This window comes from Artibeus jamaicensis, unplaced genomic scaffold, assembly GCF_021234435.1.
Source record: "Artibeus jamaicensis isolate MK-2021 breed Jamaican fruit bat unplaced genomic scaffold, CSHL_Jam_final scaffold_369, whole genome shotgun sequence".
In the NCBI taxonomy this organism is placed as follows: Eukaryota; Metazoa; Chordata; class Mammalia; order Chiroptera; family Phyllostomidae; genus Artibeus; species Artibeus jamaicensis.
In genome coordinates, this window is record NW_026522042.1 from 12,998,706 (window position 1) to 13,015,441 (window position 16,736).

General features: G+C 40.4%; 1 pseudogene; it reads right to left on the reverse strand.

Moving 5' to 3' along the window:
• Nucleotides 1–517: 517 nt before the first annotated feature.
• Nucleotides 518–1,608, reverse strand: LOC119036962 (peptidyl-prolyl cis-trans isomerase D-like; annotated as a pseudogene).
• Between the last annotated feature and the right edge of the window lie 15,128 nt (nt 1,609–16,736).

A 16,736-nucleotide genomic window follows, 5' to 3' on the forward strand; every position in this document is an offset into this window, starting at 1 on the left:
TCCGTTCAGTGCCCTCTGCCCAGCCTGTGCCTGAGAAGCTGATCTCCTTTGTTGTCATCGTTGGGGATCTTTGCAGATCTAGATTCTGGCTTATTTTGGTCACTGGGAGGTGCTGGCGTGTGAGCAGAGAGTGAGAAGAAAGAAGGATCAGGGTCTTTCTTCACTGGCTTCACCCCACTTTGTCACAGTCCTGGCAGCATTTGTCTACCACCTTGCAAGGCAGCTCCTCCTTTGGAGAAGTGGCAGCTCTCACCAGACTCCGGGAACACTGTTCTCCATTCTTCGGGCCTGGGGATAGTTGTGGATGCTTTATGGTCCCTTGTTGGCCTCGTGTGTGTGTGTCTTGTAACACTTTTATTAAGAGTGAACAGATATCAGTATTTCTAAACTGCAAACAATGAAAACTGAACTATCAAAGCAAACACATGAAACAACATATATACTAGACAAAACCCTTCAATTTTCTTACTGCCTTTATAGATCAATGTGTAATATTTAAGTATAACTGAATTTCTTATTAAGCCAACATTTTTGCATATGCTGCCTTCTCTTTTTCTTTCTGTGCCTGTATTCTGTGTTTGACTTTCAGCAGTTCTGCCTGGATAGATTTATCTTCTGGCGCTATCTCCTGAGTTTTCTTTTAAGATCAGCCAGTGCTTGGTTGTATTCTTTTAATCCTTGCCATCCTTGAGCTATACGGTATAGTGCTTTGGTATGTGATGGGTCTATTTGAAGAGCCTTCAAACAACAGTCAGTTGCTCCCTGCCAACTTGACATCTTCAGTGTACACCAATATTCAGCATGCAGCTTACAGCTACAGTTGCAGTTTCAATCTACTCCCTCAGTTACAGCCTTTGAACCTTGCATGGATCTTAAAACCTTTGAGTATTTTTTACTGGTCATCTCCCAGTTCTGGGATTTGAAAAAAAGCATTTCCAATGTTTTTTAGTCTTTCATTATTAATAATATTTTACATCTTTTAAATCTGTATCTACATCCTCAGGGAAATCTGGATGCCTGTCACCAGAACCATCTTCAGGGAATATTCCCCAATCAACCCCTTCCTTCAATTCTCCCCATTCTGCAATAACACGCAATTTGGCAGGTTTTTCACCAGTCACTTCGACATTTTCCAGAATTCTTGCCACACCCATTCCCTTAATTACTTGGCCAGATACCAAATGTTTCCCATCCAAATGAGGAGTCGGAACTGTGGTGATAAAGAACTGAGAACCATTTGTATTGCTGCCTGCGTTTGCCATGCTGTCCTGGTCACGCTAGAGTAGAAATTCTCATCTTCGAACGTCTCACCGTAAATACTTTCTCCACCTGTCACATTCTGATATGAGAAGTCTCCACCTTTGAATCATAAGTTTCTTAATAATTCAATGGACTGGGCATCCTTTGAACTAGAGAAGTTTCCCAGTGGTCGGTGCAATGCCTTTTTGTCCTGTACACAATGCACAAAAATTTTCTTCAGTGTTGGGTACAATATCTGCAAACAATTTTAAGACAATTCGACTGACTCGCTTGCCTCCAATGTCCACGTCAAAGAAGACTCAGGGGTGACGGGTTGGAGGGCTTAGCTTTGGGGGATGGGCACGACATTTTGGCTTGCAGACATGTTTGGAAGCAGGTTCGGAGAACCTCACGGCTGCCTGGTAGCTGAAACTTGAGAGCAGCTCTTTTAGCAAAGACTCCCTTGTTGGCCTCTTATCCCCACCCTTCGATCAATTCTTGTCAGTCAGATTGTTTAAACAGGCTAATTGTCCCCTGTCAGGGTCTTAACAGATGCGTTCCAATTCTTGGATATGTCAGATAATTGCTCTGTCCCTTTATATTCTTAACCTATAAAATTAGATAATACCTATATTGTCTACCTTGAAGGGTTATTAAGAGAACCAATACCAAAGCTGAATTTGTAAAGTGTCATAAAAATGCAGACTCTGAACAGCAAATCATCAGCTAATGTTGAACCCCTGTTTAGCTTTCTTCAGATACTTGATGTGTTTTTCATACCCTGACCCCATGATAAAGCGATAAAGCTTTGGGAATGCAGTCTCAGGTGGGCTAAAGGCAGGCAGCATCAGGACACGTAATCCCCGACTCTGTGCATATTCCCAAGCTAAACGCCAACCCTCCTCAGACTCACGCTGCTCTCCTCCGCGGCAGTGTGTAATTCAGAGCTGGGAAGGCAATATAGGACATCTCCATGCACCTTTGTTTCTGCCCTGCATTTTTGCCCTTGATAATGACTTTGGCAGACATTACTTCTTTATAGTGCAACTTGTGTCTATCTTGCCATTTTGTGAGATTATAAAGCTTCTTTATAATGTTTCAAAGGATGAGGACCATATCTTACATTTTTATGACTCATAGTAACTCATTTACTGTTAAGGATATATGTGATGAAGTACAAAGTGAATGGCTGAGTATTCGGTGCATATGTATTGATATTGAGACTCCCAGACCTGGTAATGGGCATCTACTGGTCTATGTAAGAGTGTACTCTCCCTATCATGAGCCTTTCTTCACATGCATGGGGAGTATTTGTTTAACAAAGGAAGATTTTACAGACACATGCTGGACTTCATGTATGTATTTTATTAAGTGATTTGGTATATGTGGGACTTAAGATTCAAAAGGAAAAGTGCTTCTTCCTCATTCTCATATTATAGGTTGGAGCCTAGTAAAAGGGTCTTACAAAGCAAAATAAATGTTGATAAAAACAAGTAATGACTTACCATCTCATTTTTACAAAACAAGTTAAGAAAACTATTGCTACTTCCAAAGACCATGTAAACTTAAAGCCACATGTGGAGGGAAAACAAATTTTTAGAATAATAGGCCTGGGAATAGTGACTGCTGGTTTAGCCACAGAACCAGCTCTGGGGGGGGGGGCACACAGACAATGGCACAAGAGGTATTTGGCTCGTGATCCTTCCTTTCTTTGTTTTCTCACTCCAGAGAAACCTTGCTATTTTTCGTTCCCACATTCTCATTCTTTAAAAAATAAAAAGAGAGAGAGATATAACTTAGGTAATCAAACATCATAGTAAAGGCTCTTGGGAAGCTTGGACTGATCCTTCTAATTCCTCTCAGAAAAAGACTATGTAAAAACAAAGTCAACATCCTAGCTGAAGGCATGGTATAAAAGTCCCTTAGCTTGCTGAGGTCACTAAAGTATTGAGGAAAATAAAGAAATACTTAGACACTAAAATATCTTTGGTAAATTGAAATGGTCGGAAGCAGAAGATTGTAGGAACATATGTACGTGAGCACGGCACACATACTTATAGAAGAACATACCCAGGCGTCACGGTAGATCAGCAGCTGACTGAAAGTAACGCTTCAGTGCAAAAGGACAGAAGGGAGCAGAGGACTGTGGGGAAACTCCACGAGGAGAAGAGAAGATACAAGCATGGGAAATTTCTAAATCATCTGGTGCAGACAGTAATGCCGGAAGTTTAGAACATGCATGGAACCATCAGGGGACATTCCTTGGGGGACATGAGACTGAAACTGGCCCCCGAAGACTTGGAATGGTGTAAATCAGAACAACTGGGTGATGAAACGCCACGTACCTTCCTCTGGGAGGGTTCCTACAGCAAAGCCAGGAAAACTGTTCAAACGGAATGTCCAGTCAAAGGTAAAGAGGTGATGTTAGATAGTCTTCTCTCCTTCGCTCTACTAATGCACACAGACGCCTGGGTAAAGAGGGCCAGTCCTCGGGATTATCAGAGGTGATGAAGAGGAGGAGGCGGTCAGTCAGGGCGTTCTTAATGGAGGGGATGATGGGAGTATCTTAGTCTGCTCAGGGTGCTATAACGATACCCAGGACTCAGTGGCTTAAACAGAAATTTATGGCAGAACCGTCTCATCTTTTGGGCAACATTTTATCATTTAGTGGCATTTGAAAAAAAAGAAATTTACTTCTCACAGTTCTGGGGTTGAGGAAGAAGAAGATCACGGTGCAAACCAGTAGTTTCATTCTGAGGTGTCTTCCTGCATGGTCACGTAACCTCTAGTCACGTAACCTCTGCGTACACTGAGTAATAGAGCGAGCTCAGGTATCTTCCTCTTTTTACATGGACACTAATCCCACCATGGGCACCCCATCCTCACGACCTTATCTAAACCTAATTTTCTCTCAAAATACCCCACTTCCAAATGGCTTCACATTCAGGGTTAGGGCTTCACTGTATGAATTTTTGAGGACACAAACATTCAATCCCTAACAGGGAGTCAGTCAAGTTGCATAGAAGGATACTTGTCTTTTCAGGGGCATCAAGAGAAGCTATCATGTGAGAGAGGAAAAAGTAGACAAAGAACAAGAAGAATAGTATAGTTCTGACTACATGGCCATTTAAGAAACTGCCTAGAAAAACAGGTAAGAATTTGTGAAATATCTAAGGGTATAATTGATCAGCCACAGGAATCAACTAACTACTTAGGGATATGCAAAAGAAAATTGGTTAGGAAAAAACAAATGTCAGGTCTGATTTTTGCATCTAGAATTTAGAATTAATTTCATGGAAGGAAGAGATCATAGGCTCATGCCAGGATGACTGGTTGCCAGGGAAGGATGCTGGAGGGTACTGTAGAAATAACCTTTCTCACAGAGGACCAGGAATCAACAGCAGGAAGGCAGCTTCAGGATGAGAGCAAAATGATCCAAATTTACATGGCGGGACCCTGCAGCACAGGCATGGACTGCTAAAAGGAGGTGACTACATTGTATGTAGTGGAAATGATAGAAATGGTGAAAAGACTAACACTCTGGCTATGGGGTTAGGGCAAGGATGTTCTACGGAGTGCGCTGAGAGTCCTGATCTGACCATCACCCAAATGGCCGGTGAGATACCCGGGAAACAAATTGTGAACTAGACCACAATCAGACACCAGTAAAGAGATCAGAGTCATCCCAGGACCTCTTACTGCTAAGCATAGTCTCATTATAAACAGGAGTAGGCTTTCATGTAATACCTTTGAAATTCTATTGCTTGCTTTTTTTTTTTTAGAAAAAATGGATATTCACAAAAAATGGATATCCCTTTTTTAAACAAGTGGTAACATAGAAGGGCAGCTGAACTACTGGGGATCTAATACAAAGAGGAAGAGATTAAAATACATTTGATGGCTGGTGTAGACTGATTTCCCTATTCACAAACATGAAACCGGTTCATACATAATCAGCAAACCGCCTAGATGTAGACTATTCATTAGTCCAAATGTGAATTATTATAATAGTAAGACTAATTGAAAAGTACACTAATAAAATAATTTTAAATTATATAAATTTAAGGAAATGTGAGCTATAAAGTTTAAGTTTGTATTTTTCCTGCCTCTAAACAAGTCATATTTATTGGAATAAATTCCACAAGTGGTTTTTCAAAGTCTTATACAAAATAGTCAAACTTTATACTTCTACTGGACCCTGGAATCTATATTACACTGTGACCTCATTATGAAATAGTAAAACTAAATTATTTAAGGTAATTTGAGTAAGCAGAGAAGACATATATACATATATCCTATGCACGTGTTTCTTTTTTCCTTTGAAATTTGAACTATTTTTCCTATTCTCCTTCCTTCTTTTCTTTCTTTCTTTCTTTCTTTTTTTTCTTTTTCTTTCTTTCTTTCTTTTTTTCTTTTTCTTTCTTTTTCTTTCTTTCTTTTTTTTTCTTTCTTTCTTTCTTTCTCTTTCTTTCTTTCTTTCTTTCTTTCTTTCTTTCTTTCTTTCTTTCTTTCATCTATTTGCTAGGCTTCAGAGCCTATCATAGTGATTGTGGAGTTGCTTTTTTTTAAATCTCTGGAGCAGCCAGTGTAAACTAGAATTTAAACTCTACCAGCCAAATTCTGACAAATAGTCTCAGAATGTAGTGTGCCTGCCAATGTCTGTTACTTGAGGATAGATGGATTTGGTTCTGATGTGATCATTTTCTATTGGCAGTAGGGAGCTGTTATGAGACAGAGGGTGCTAGGAAACAAACAAGATATTTGCTTATTTCAAATCAGGAAGTCCATAACTTCTTCATCTAGAGCAATTTTAAACAAAACATTATTAAAAATGGTACATTTGAATGTTATAGATGTCCTTGGCTAAAACCTTTTAGCTACCTTATCAAAGAGGGTTATTGAAAAGCGTTCACAAACAGATGATAACAAAGAAGGCAGCTGGCCAAATACACCAAGGCCAGAAGGGAAGTGAATCCAGGGTGCGATCACTGCCCTACCAGGCAGGCTTGCTCCGTTTTTCTGACCTTTGTCGTAAAAAGCTGCACAAGCAGATCTGGAGGGTTTTGGAACACAGAAGCTGCCCAGCCCATGCTAGGTGAGGTAGGTGTCCAGCCTCAATTCTCTACATGTTTATTAATCTGGAACAGAAAAGCCTTGGCCACTTTTAATGGAGTATGTATGAAGTTGAGGAGGCAAATGTGCTTTCCTGATTGGTTGGGCTTGCTGGCTCCTGAGTCTGGCAACAGAGTGGATAGATTCATTCAGGACCACAGAGTGTGTGTGTGTGTGTGTGTGTGTGTGTGTGTATGTGTGCGTGTGTGTTGAAATTTGGAGTACAAAATTGGTGTTGCAGTAAGTTTGGTTTTATAAAATCATAGCATTTCCGAGGCCATCTGCTTTTTTCTAAAATGCTGTCATTAATGTAAACTACAATCAAAGGCTGGTGGTACCTGTGAGAAGGACTTGAAGTTTGAACAGCCACACTTCTAAGAGATGTAATCAACTGAATTAAAGCATATTTTTTACTCAGTTTCTTTTCCATCAAAGACTAAACTCTAATTAAATATGAAAGCATAACTATTTCTAAATGTATGTCTAAAACTTGACATTGATAAAATCTACCAAGAGCTACCTACTTGGCACAGATTCTTTTCAGAATGGTAATGCAGTCAATAAGAAACCTAACATACTTCGTAATTGACTTTTAAGTTCTCTGTAGAAAATAAAGAACTCGTGCAGAGGAGTGGTGGAGATGGGTAAGAATTAGGAAGAAGTAAGTAGCATACGAGGAGTGGACACCGATGCAGAAGGATTAATAAAACTTTGATTTTTCTGGACTGTGGTGGTTGACAAGAATACTAAGAATGTCAAGTGATACAGCCGTTCTGTATGACCAAGAAGATAAAGCTTCCGAGGATTCCCTAATATGTTTCAGAGGCTTCAAACTGATTTTCTTTCCCCGAGGCCAGATTGAAAAGAAGACAACATGGAGTGTAACACAGGGCCCTGCCGGAAAGGCTGCCCAGCTGTTCTCAGCCACCCCACACCCCCCCAGGTGGGTCTCTGGCTCCTCCGAAAGCACCCTTCCCCTAACCTTACTGAGCTACTCTGAGTCCCCTGAATCAAACACCATCAGGTGCTCTTCACTCCATGCTTTCTCTGCTTGGAAGCTCTTCCTCCTTTGACTGAAGGGAAAATGCTACTTATTTTTCAAGACTTACAACAAGTATCTCTTTTGCCATGGAAGCTATTTCTGACACCTTGACAAATTTTCCTCTGAATCACACTGTTTGCACTGTCAAAATTATGTGTGTCTTCTCTTCTAGAATGTTCAAAATAGGCAGTAACTGTCTTAGTCATTTTTTGTGTGCCTAACTCATAGTAAGCGCTCAATAAATTCTTGTTAAACAAGTAAGTATTGAATAATATGATTTCAGAAAGACATATGGCTGTTTTTCATGATATAATTGTGAACAAGATAAAGAAGTACAGGCTGGATGAAGTAACAGTGGATTTACCAATGAAAGACTTCCCTTTGTCTAAAGTTAACCTTATGCTGCATCATCAGTGATTTAAAGAAAAAAAATATTAGAATTAATTTATTGAATTTATTTAACTTCTGGTAGTCTTAAAAGCCTTAAATTTCAACAGTTGCTAAGGTATATTATGTGCTTCGCTATACCAACCAATAAATTAGCTTTGTGGTTCATACATTACTTTTTTCAATTATGTTATTAGTTTGAATTTTGAAGCAAAAATGAAAAAAAACTCTGAACTTGCAATTGTGAGGTATTTCTCTCCTTGTCTTTGTTGTTTTCCCCTCACTGACATCTGAGAGTAAGTCAATTCTTACAGGGCTTATTTTTATCTTATTTAAAGTATTTTGTTAAATAAGGTACAAGACATTGAGGTTCTTCAATATTTTATGTGGCTTTGGAGTCCAAAGAGAAATGTTAGCAGATGAAAATAATAATAAACCCTTACATTGTTGAGAACAGTCAGTCAGACTCTTCTGGAAAATATGTGAGTTCTTTCACTTGAGAAGCCTACTTTGGAAAATAAAGAAAAGAAAACCACACTCTCGTGTGGTCCTCTTGGCCCAGAATGGAGACAGCCCCACTAATTCCGAGACTCGCTAGTCTTGACCATCGCGAGTCTGCTCCCCCCAGGCCACAACTCTGCGTCTGGGCTGCAGCCTGGTTTGCACGCTCAGCGACGGGCACAAAGAGAAACGTTCACTCACAGCTTTAGAGCCCGTTGGGATTGGAGGGCTAATTTGGTTTAGAGATTTTCAGACCTACTGCTCAACAGAATCACCTGGCAGCTTTTAAAATACAGAGTTCTAGTCCTCACCCCCTGAGATGTTCCAGGACGGGGGGTTAGATAGTTACATTGATTAAAGCGTCTAGACAGTTTTGATGCCCAGCCAGGTTTGGGTACCACGCATGTGGCCCAGCTTCCCTGAGTTTCGGACGCATACACTGAGGCACCAGGCCCGGTGCCCGTGAAGTGACACTCTGCTGGCGATGGGCAGAGCCGGCATCAGAGCCCGGTGCTCCTGACACACAGCCTTCAGTGCGTCCGTGTAAACACAGGAGCGCCGACAGTGGTTTCAGCTGCCTGGTTGTTATTTTGTCACCTTCCTTATTATAGGAAGCAGTGCAATAGTAAAGGGAAAATGTAATGATAACCAAAGACTCAAAAGACTCCTATGAGAATCTGGTAAAATGATAGGCCGATGCTTTATAAACTGTAAACAGGGTATACGGATACACATAGAATAAGTCAGGGGAGTAACATCATGATATGAAAAACTTTTAACTAAGAGGAGAATAAGACTTTCAATGAACTTGATGCTGCATTAAGATTGCTCAGACCTCTTGCCCATGTCAGCTGGACAGGCACGGCGTGCAGGCAAGGGGGACGCTCCGTGGGGACTCTCCGTGGGGACGCTGTGGTTTGCGTTGTTTTCTAAGACCCGTAGACCAAACGTTCAATCTGGAGTTCAAGCTCCTCTAACTATTTGCTACTTGACTATTCTGAATTCCAGTCCTATTATTTGTTCAGTTAGATGGTTACAGAAGATTACAAAAGTTAGCTTTGGCTTTAATATTTTGTGATGTTTTCCTCTCTGCTGACTTTGCAAATCGTTTTACCATCTTGATTTCTTTTATTTTAAAAATATTTTATTTATTTATATTTAGACAGAGGGGAGAGGAGAGAGAAAGAGGGAGAGAAATATCAATGTATGGTTGCTCTCGGGTGCTCCCTGCTGGGAACTGGCCTGCAATCCAGGCATGTGCCCCGACTGGGAATCGAACCCACGGCCCTTTTTTTCCCAGCCTGGCACTCAATCCACTGAGCCACACCAGCCAGGGCAATTTCTCCTATTTTCTGACTCTGCTTTGAGACTTACCTATTTTCATCTTATTTACTATTCTCTTTCTCAATCAAGAAATATTTATTAAGCATCTTTTTATATATTTTACTCTGCCTTGTACTTGGTATATAAAAGTGAAGAGTATGGAGTTCATGACCTTAAAGGACTCACATTATAGTTGGGCAGACAGCCATGTAATAAACACATTATGATAAAATATGTGACATGTGCAAAGTGTCACGCTAACATATGGGAGGAGAGTAATTCTCGCATGAGGATGAAACACACATGGGGATGTTGTCGAAGGTTCAGAGATGGGGGGTTTGAGTTGGATGTATGGAACAGGTCAGAGTTATTGGGAAGAACGTTCCAGGAGAAGTAGGGGACAAAGTGTGACAGTGCTTAGTGCACTGAGGGAATGACCAGTAAATCTAGAGTGAGGACTACAGTTTGGTGTAAAGCGTGGGGTACTTAGGATGAGAAAGGAAACTTAAAAGGAAGACTTGGGAAAGGTGAGAGGAAATGGTAAGATTTGGGTTTTAGAAAGACTGCGGTGACAGCAATGTGGTTGTGTTGAAGGGGATAGAATGGAGAGGGCAAACCTGTCAGGAGAGTTTGTAAGTAACTGGGACCACAGGTGAAGAGAATCAGAAGTGGGATGGTAAGATTCGGGTTGGAGAGGAAGGGGGATGTAAGAGAGATGCTCAGAGATGTATTTCTGGAATGAGGTGAGTAGGTGTCGTCATGATGGAGACGATTTTGAGGGTTTTTTTCTTTGGGCAGCGGTGAAATGTAGTGGCCAATATATTATTTTTGGTATTTTTTGGTATAGTAAAAAGAAGATATTCATTTATTAGTTACCCAACTGCAATGTCTAGTGAGCTGTGTGAAATATAAATTTGATGTGCAGGTGGAAGAAGCAAAGGGAATTGATAGGCCTGCCAGGAAGAATAATTAAAGTGAGAAGGTTCCCCAGGATGGAAATCTGAGCGGTACCAACAACCGAATAGGTAGAGGAAGAGGACTCAAGGACAGAGGGTGAGAAGTGGCAGGAGAGGTAAGTAAAAACAACACTAGGCAGAAGAAGAATGCTGTAACAGCCACCAAACAATTGTCCCAGCAGAGGAGTCGGCTGTTGGATGTCACTGGGAACGGACCATTAGATTTGGCTGTTGAGGGGTTCATTTTGTCAGCTTTGCATGAAGGTTGGTGGTATAACAGCAGTATAACTTAGACTGTTCCAGATTGAGGACTGAAGGGCAAGTGGGGGCGTGGAAGCAGTGAGTGTAGACCACTCAGGTGGGGACAGAAAAAGAATGACAATAAGATGACTTGCCAGAATGCTTTTTAAGAAGAGTGAGCGACTTGAACAGTCCCCTTCCTAAAGTTAAATTAGCATAGCCACTAAGAACAAAGAAACAATCTAGATGTAGTCTAATGAACTTTTTTTCTTTCTCTGCTTTTCACCCCCTTCCTCCTTTGAACTTACTTGATTTTAAGCCTCTCCCTTTTGCGGAGGGATACTGTTAATGCCAGTTTCTAGAGGGTCGTTCACTAGTCATGGCCCCATGCCCTCAGGTCCCCATTTGTCTCTTTCCCACTCTCCTCTCTCCAGCTATGCTGGCTCCATTGCTGTTGCTGAAATGTACTAACCGTGCTCCCATCTAAACCACTCTGCATTTCACATTTCCTCTTCCTAAAGTGCCTTTCCACCAAGCAGCCACGTGACTCAGCTCTCACTTTATCAGCTCCCTGCTAAGGTATCACTTCATCACAGAAGCCTGCCCTGGGCATCCATGGGCTCCTTCCTTTAGCCACTGGCATCCTTACTATATTTTCTTCCTACACTGTTCACTACCTGACTTTTCTTTTCTTTTCTTTTTTCTTTCTTCTTTCTTTCTTTCTTTCTTTCTTTCTTTCTTTCTTTCTTTCTTTCTTTCTTTCTTTCTTTCTTTCTTTCCTTTCTTTTCTCCACTTATTATATAATATAAGCTCCAAAGGCACAAGGTCTTTATTTCTAGCTTCTGGAATACTCTGTGCTTCATAGTAGACATTCAATATATATATTTTAAAGAACACCAATGCAGGATGGCTTTAATTGAGGGTCATTAGAATATTTATGTGCACTCACCATTCTTTTATGGAGTTAATATTAGGATTGCTTTCTAGAGCCCCAGGTGTAAGACAGTTGTGGTTCTTTATCCTCTCCTCTACTTGATATTTTGGTTGTTGTTATTCTTGCTTTCTTTATTATTTAAATGCATATAGGTCAGAAAGATCATACATATTGATGAGCAACAGGCTAGAGTTTTACTGAATATATCTCATGAAATATTTATTAATTAATTGGTTGATGACTGTTGAAAGCACAATTGGCTGATAACTGTGTGTATGTTTGTGTTTATGGGTGTGCAGGTAGACGGGAGGAAGGAACTGCATGCTGAGGAGAGGTGTGTACAAAGAAACAGCAGCGTCTGGTCCATGAAGAATTTGTGGGCATCTTATATGAAAAAGGCTTATGAAAGCATTGAAAGTGTATGGTCCAACAAGCACTTCCGAGCAAGATGCAAGGCCCTGTGCAGGATGGCAGAGAACCACTTCTATTAAAGGATTTACCGTCTCGTGAGAGATGCTCATGTGGACACCCCAAGTTGCGCTACAAGGCTGAGGGTGCTAAGTGCAGCAACAGGAAAGCAAAGTGCTCCCAGAGTAAGCAGGATGGAGAAGGAAGTACAAAGTAATGGAGGAGACTCTGTGACTATGTCACTTAGTAGTATTAGCTAAAGGACAGCAATTGTTCAGCACTTAAGTTTAATTGGGGAAGGCTACGGAGGGGCTGGGAGGAAAATGTGGCACCCACTGAGTACAGAGGGGTGAATGGCCATTTCCTGTGTACCCTTCCTATGGCACAGACGCTGCTCTCTCCCAGGCTGCCCCTCGTCAAGAAAGCAGCAACCCTAGAGGATACACATGTGGTTCTTTATGTTCTCTACACTCTCGACAAAGTTTCTCGTAGTTGAATATAGGAGCTCTCAGGTTAGGACGTTTGTTGTCTACAGGGGAAGTAAACTAAGAAACTGGCCGCCTTGTTGTACAAGGAATTTGCTGGGTAATTTTCACACTGTCTGGCAGTGCCTGGGAAGAAATTCACGTGGGCCCTCAATCCCTTTGAAGACAGGAAAACCCAAGGAAGGACGTGGGTTTGTTTGCTGTTTCACCCCTCCCCCGCTGCCCCCCTCAGTGTGTGAAAAGGTTATCATTCCTTGGTTTTCAAGGTTTTCTCTCAGGAAAATTCTTTCTTTTGTTCTATTTATGCCACAGGCCCAGACAAAGGCACTCAGCACCCCAGTTCTGGAGCAAAGAGCAGCCACACACATGGGGAGCTGAGCCAGTTAGCCTGACGTGCACTGGCTTATGTCCTAATTGCAGAAACGTAAACAAGACTGCCTTAGATTCATAAACACTGGGAACAGAAAACCCTCACCTCCAGCAACCGTGCTCTTGTTTTAACATGACGCCAGAAGCGAGCTGGACTATAAACTCGCCTGTCTGAAGGAAATAAGGCTTCCTCCTCATTGTTTGTGCTTCGGTGAGTTAGAGGATGGAGTGGGAAATCAGGGTGTGAAAAAGAGGCCGGACACAATGGTGAGGCCGGACACAATGGTGCTGCCTACCTACTGAACTGTTTTTTATTGAGAATTTAAATATTACCTCATAGCATATTTAATAGCAGGGAAATGGGCTTTTAAGTCCAGGGTCCTGGGATAATCTGATGCATTTTATTCTGCATTTATCTGGATTTTTGCAGATAGAAAAGAAGTGGGTCCTGACCGTGGTCGAAAGGGAGAAGCATGAATAATGTAGTGCGCATGTGTATGGTGCGGGTGGCGTGTCCACGTGTACAGAAGACAAGTAAGCAGACCACTTAAGAGTTTAGGTGCTGACAACATGCTACTTGGGCTCAAAGTTTTTCACTTAGTAGCTATGTAGCCCTCAGGCAATGTACTTAGCCTCTTGAAGTTTCTGTTAACCTCTCTGAATTTACTATTTCCCATTTGTAAAGTTGGGACAATAATAGTAAAAAACCGCACAGGGGTTTTGAGTATTAGATGAGATAATTTATGTGGAGCACTCAGCCTACTGTAAGGGCTCAGCAAATGGGAATAATGGTGGTGAGTCAACATGCCTCCTGAAGCTGACAGTACTGTCAGGTAGAAGCAAGGGCATGAATGCACGGGTGTGTGTTGAGTGGATTTGGTAAGCGGAGCAGAAGAAATACTTTTCTTTGCTTCCTTTCCCACAACTGATACCACTACTAATGATAATATAGTTTCTAATAATATTGAACCTACTAAATATCAGACAGTCCCAGAATATTTTCTAATAAACATTTTGTTTTAGGACAGTTTTAGATTTACAGAGAAGTTGCGGAGATGGTACAGAGGCCCACATGTCAAGAGTACACACTATCAACGTGACTGACTCATCTCTGTTGATGTTCACATTGATCTCTGGGTGTAAAGTTTGTCAGCTTCTGGCACCACAGTTATTCATTTCCCTCCCCCCATTCCATACTGTATCTTTCTGAAGGAAGTTACTTTGTGTACCCTATGTTTGAAGAATGAAGAGCTAAGCTCCACTTCCTTGAGGGCAGATTACCTACATAAATTATTTGGAATTCTTCTATGTAGGACATTTGTCACCCCTCCCCATTTCCTTACGTATCCAAGTGTTTATTAGTATCACTATAGGTTCATGAATATTTATTTATACTTAGGGTGATAATCCAATACTACTTGACTCGTTTTTTTTTTTGTTCAAATTGTTCTAGGTTGGCCATCGGGAGTTCTTTAGCCTTATATGTCCCTTTGACATATCTTCACACCCTTCTTTCATTTTCTTAAAGCATTTTTTGTTTTCTGGCATTGCAGGGTATTCCTTGGTTATCTTGTATAGATGATGCTGCTTTTGTCCTAGAATCAGCCGTATCTCTAAGGAGCCTGGTTCCTTTAAATGGAGAGTGCTATTCGAGACTAAGAAACACAGTACTCACACGTGCTCATTGCTCTTGGGGCATTGTTGCTTTTAGGGACTCTCAGCAGTACTAACCTTTGTGTACACACATATCCATACATTTTCCTATGTTCAGGGTGGGCAAAAGTAGGTTTACAGTATTATTATTTATTAATTATTATATTATTTCTATACATACAACTGTAATCCTACTTTTGCCCCACCCATATCTTCTATATTTTTTGAGTGTGGGTTTTTTTATTAAGCTATAATTGACACATAACATTATAATAGTTTCAGTTGTACAACATAATGATTTTATGTATTGTATATATTGGGAAATGATCACCACAGTAAGCCTATTTTTAACATCCATCATGATATATAATTACAATTGTTTTTCTTGTGATAAGAGCTTTTAGGATTTACTTTTTTTTTACCCACTCATCTATTGATGGGCATTTAGGTTATTTCCATAACCTAAGGTTATGGGCACTTAAGTTATCTCTTTTTGAACTAGTGTTTTGGGGTTTTGGATAAATCCTCAGAAGTAGAAGTATGAGGTCATAAGGCAGATTCATTTTTAATATTTTGTGGCAACTCCATGCTCTTTTCCACGGTGGCTGCACCAAGCTGCACTCCCACCAACAGTGCACAAGGGTTCTCCTTTCTCCACATCCTGGCCAGCACTTGTTATCTGTTGATTTATTCATGATAGCTGTTCTGACAAGTGTGAGGTGATACCTCATTGTGGGTTTAATTTGCATCTCTCTAATGATTAGCGATGAGCATCTTTTCATATTTCTTTTGGCCTTCTGTATGTCTTCTTTGGAGAAATTTTTATTCAGGTCCTTTGCCCATTTTTTAATTGGATTGTTTATTTTTATGGTATTGAGTAGTGTGAGTTGTTTATAAATTTTACACATTAACCCCTTATCAGGTGTATCCATTCCCTTCTATATTTGAAGGCAAACATACATCCATACTGATGTGTCCAGCTCCCATTGGTGGATCATTGCTCTGCCTGTCTGTAACCTCCCCTTCAAACAGTGGGAAACCTGGCTTCCATCATCACTTAATAGTTCATTTCCTGTATACACAGATAGTGGTTTCAGGAAGGTTAACCTGCACCCTATGGGAGTACAGTATTTACACACAGATCTTTTTCCTTTTAGTCTTACGGATTCTACTCATTTACAAAGTTACTTAGGTCAGTTGTTTTTCCATCCATTCAGTGAGGTTGTTTCATTCATTTGTAACACAGTGTGATTACTAGATTATAGGTTAAGACCAAGTTTAGCTTTGTGAGAAAAATGTCATACTGTCTTCCAAAGTGGCTGTACCATTTTACACTCCCACCGGCAAGGAATGAGAGTTCCTGTTACTTTGCAAGCTTATCAGCACTTAATACTGTCAAGTTGGGGATTCTAGCCATTATAATAGGTATGCTGTTCTTTTAACTTGCATTTCCATGATGAAAAATTATGTTAAATGTTTTTATATGTTTATTAGCCTCTGTATACATCTTCCTTGATAAGAGATCTGTTCATATATTTTTATCCTTTTTAAAATTGGGTTATTTATTTTTCCCATTAAATTTAACAGTTATTTACAAATTTTGGATACAGTATTTTATCAAATATTGTGTTCTATAAAACTAAAAGATTTTGTATATCTTATTTTTTAATTATTTTTAATTTTTATATATTTTTCAATTACAGTTTACACTCAATAATATTTTGTATTACAATAGTTTCAAGTGTACAACATAGTGGTCAGACAATTATATATTTTACAAAATACTCCCCCTCATACATCCAGTTCTTCTAATATCCTGGAGTGTCATTATGTTCATTTTGCAATGAAGAAATGAATCTCAGGGATAGTAACTTGCCTAAGGTCATTCCGGTGAGTTGAGTTGTTTCCCCTCAAAAAGATGTGTTGAAGTTCTTATCCCCAGTACCTCAGAATGTGGCCTAAATTAGAAATGGAATCATTGCAGATGTAATTTGGTAGGTTTCGAGAAGGTCTTACTGCAATGGTAGACTCCTAATCTGGTGCCCTTAGAAGAAGATGGCCACGGAAGACGGAGACGAGCAGGGAG